We start from the raw sequence: 4,160 nt of genomic DNA, 5'->3' as shown, positions 1-4,160 counted from the left end.
TAGTGTCTGAATGCTATTGGAGGAGAAAGACTTGGGGCCACAGTAACAGTTTCGTTGTTGCAAATGGAGGTTGAGATGAAGTCATTCTTTTGGAGCTTCACCGGGTCTATTTTTGGGAAATAAGGAGAGGTTGGTTTAATGGGGCTGATTTGGGTGGATAATAACAGGGCTGATATGAACTCAGGAGGCATTCTCAACCGGCTGAACAATGAAACGGGTCCTTTGACTCAGGAGGCATACGGAAGCACTTCAGAGCGGATCCAGCTTGGCTGCAGTTTCAGTTTTCTTCCCCTCAAAACCATGATTATTCTTTTGAGTTTCACCCCATCAAAACTGCACTCAGACCTCAAGGCACCGCAGCAATCCTCTGGGCCTGTCATTTGCATCTCAGGATTTGTGGGAACGCGTTTGAAGCTTTTCGGATCAAATGCAGCATTAAAAAAACAGTACACTACGGCTCCACACAAAAAGAAAATAATTACATAAACATAAACAATCCCATGATGAAAGATGCAGACCAAAACGCTAAACGGCAGCCACAGCTACACTTACAGTGAAAGCTCATTTTTTTTGCATCTTATTTATAGTAGAAAATACTGTGCTGGTTTATTCATTACATCATATGTATTTTTAGTCAAACCAACAACAAATGTCTTCTTTTGAAAGCCACACTGGCTTTTGTCCTGTTTGTCTTTTCCTCTCCAGATTTGTTCTGGCAACATAGTGGCTGAAGAGAAACACAATCGGGCCCAGACTGCTTCAAGGTGGCTTTCATTCATCCGTCACATCAGGGTCATTCTAAAAGCAGAGCTCATGCAAGCAGTCAGTGCCACCGAGGTGCAGCGCTGGATGCTGCTCAGCGTAAAACCTGCCTCCAGGGGCAGACCAGAGAGGTCACTAAGCACTTCCTGTACTTTAACCCCGGCCTCGTAGTGGAAACTACTGGCAGGCATAAAAGTAGTGTCAGCTCAGGATAAAACGTCCTTATTAAGTTTGTAAATCCCCTCGGAGCGATTTTCGCATTCTGGATTCAGCCCTCTGTGATTTTCTTTGAGCAGTTTTTTGGGGTCCTCTGCAGAGTTGAGAAGTTCATCAGAGGATATCTCTTGAGTATCTTGCAAATCTTTACTTTATCCTTGTGAAACAGATTCTGTTCTAAAATTATTTAACCAGAAATATGATGCCATGCAGATCCGCTAAAGTATTACATACTTTCTAAAATAGAACAAACCTTACCTAGCAACTTTTTCATCAACTAGGCATATAAAATAAAATTACTGACTAATTTCAGGCCAAGGTAATTGTTTTAGTTCCCTTCATAAATGGGAATCATGCCACAAATTGATATGGTGTGTGTTTCTTAGGCAAATAAGATTTAGTTTATTTTGAGGAGAACATGTAGACTACATGCGGAAAATCTCTAAACAGAATTCTGGATCTTCTTGCTGCAGAGCAGCAGTGCTAACACTGAGCAGTGAAGACAAAAGGCAAGAGTCAATAGGAAACAAAGAAACAGAAAAGAACCAATGAACAATAACTAAGCAACAAAATAAAATAAAAAATTCTAAGATAGGTTAATTTTAAAATCCAGATAAAGTTTACATAAGATTAATTCAATATGGTGTTTGAAGCAGTTTTAAGCTCACCCCACACGTTTTAAATAATTTAGGCAATAGAGGTTTGGGACATTGATATGTTTTGTACACAGCAGTGAATGTTCATTCCTGCATTAGAAAGGAGACACTAATGCAGATTTTTCTGTGGAATGTCTCCCCTAAAAATAGGAAAGTATCTAAAATACTGTTTTAGAAAACTATAGCTTTGGAAGCTGAAGTATCTAGGCTCAATATTACTTGAAATACTATTGGCCGGTGTTTGCAGGAGTGTCATTTATTTTCCTTGGTGTGATTGGCGGTCCCCCCAAGTGCAGACATAAAAAAGACCGTAGACATTAGCTTTACTAATGTCTACTGATTACTTCCACTGCATATCATTGTATATTTGTTGTTTATTACAATAGGCAGTTGTGTTTTTAGATTGGCTCTCAAGAATTTTTGTATTTTCGCTATTCAAGGAATAATTTGTGGTCCCTGTGACACATCCTGGCACAGTAGGACAGTAACAATGTTTTGCTCTTTACCCAGCACACTTGCACTATTCAAACTAACATCAAACATATTTCATATACATATACTTTGATGAGATTTGTTTCTCTATGTTCAGAATCACATCAAATGTGATTTTATAAATGCCGACATATGTGTCAAGAACAGCAATTTAAAAACAAAAGTACATAATTTCATTCCAACAGCTGGGTGCACTCACTTAGAGCTACTAGTTTTGCTATTTCTTTTTTTTTTTCGTGGCTAACAAAGCCATCTGCATCAGAGTGTATTTTCACGCTTATTGCCATAAATGGTTTTGTTTGTGAAATGGACATCTTACATAGAACGAGTTTCCTTTGATATGACAACAATGACAAATGCTCCAGAAAAAAACGTGATTCTGTACTCCTAGAAATTCAAACTGGGGATGATAATAGCAACTTAGCGGCCCCACCTCTACATCTACAGCTTTAACCAGGCATGCATTTCCCGCATGGCTCCAGGACTCCAGCATTGTGGCGCTGGGATACCGAGCTATAAAGGGAGATGAGATAATCTGGCATGATGGTGGAGGTCCACTGTGGAGAGCGTATTGTCTCTGATGAAGCTAATAAAGTCCTGCAATGCCAGATCCTTGGCTCAGCTCCAGACCGGGCATACTGCTCCTGTCTTTTCACTTATCGTCTCCTCTCCACCCCTGCCCCAAATGTAGCAGGAGGGGTAAGTTGGGGGGCGGGGGGGGCTATCTGGAGCAGCTTTGATCCCTGTCTGCCTGTCATTTACCATTAGTCACCCTTGGGTAGGGGAGTCCTCTTTGGGTCAGTGATGGACCAGAGAAGAGCTGAATGAAAGGCTCATAGCCATGAAACAATGAGCTCTGTTCGGCGCAGGAGGCGTCAGGGTGTTAGCGGACATACTCTGGTGTGTGCCACATGTCTCACCCCTGACACTGTCACGGACCAAGCCGCAGTCCCTTTACAGCTTTATCTCCCTGATGTGGCCCCACAACTCTGGTAGTGAGATCACAGCTCCTGCTCCAGCTTCCATACAGTCAGTTTACTATGATTTAAGTTCTTTTTAATGGGTTTTTCCAGGGCAAAGCTCTGACACAAATGGTGAGGACATGCATTTACACTCAATTCATTCAATAGGTAAAACAGACATGTTAGCTGTTTTACTCTTTAAAGAAAAAAGGTTTTCGTTTTCCAGTTGGACTCATATTGTATGGCTGTTTCTGGTTCTGTGGGGTAAAGTCCTCTGAAGTGAACGGGGCTGGATGATGTCTGAGAGCTTAGAGGTGTGAAGTCCTAGGAAGAGAAGCAGGCAGTCCATCCATCCATCCATCCATCCATCCATCCATCCATCCATCCATCCATCCATCCATCCATCCATCCATCCATCCACCTATTGCATATATATGATAGAATCTGTAAATCTACCCAAATGAAAGGATGTAAAAAGGAAATAATAAATGACTCAGAACTGACTCTCCCAGCGGTTTGGTTGGGAACGTTAGAGAAGAACTTGTCTTGATTTAAAATTTCAAATCAGATAAATAAAAATGAAAAAGACGACTAATCATGTCCTGTCCCACCTCTGAATGATCAATTGCAAACAGTTTTCTGTTGTGCATAACAGTCAGTTGAAGTTACAGTTTGCATTGTAAACATCTTTACCTTTTGTTTTTAAATAAATGAAAATAAAACTCTTACTTGTTTTCTGGAAAATTTTAAATATACTGCACTGCTATGGTGAAAACTGAAGGTTTTCTTTTTCTTTAAACAAAAGAAAAAAAAAGGTTTCAGAAAAGTTCTTTCAGTGATATTATTGAATCTTAAGTCCCATGTGATTGTCCACTGCTGCTTTGGCCTTGATTTTCAACAGCAGGCATGAAGAGATTGACACACTGTATGTTTATTCTTTTGGCCACCCATACATTACACCACCAGAGACTGTAGATCCCTCTGGCAGAAATTGTTTTGTCTTCTGCGAATGATTGCCAAAACCATGAAATGTCAAACTGATTCAACATGACTTGGAAATATAAAAACATCT

Source organism: Poecilia latipinna, unplaced genomic scaffold (assembly GCF_001443285.1).
Source record: "Poecilia latipinna isolate Pla-1442-1.1 unplaced genomic scaffold, P_latipinna-1.0 Scaffold113, whole genome shotgun sequence".
Classification (NCBI taxonomy): domain Eukaryota; kingdom Metazoa; phylum Chordata; class Actinopteri; order Cyprinodontiformes; family Poeciliidae; genus Poecilia; species Poecilia latipinna.
Note: the sequence above shows the minus strand (reverse complement) of the source record.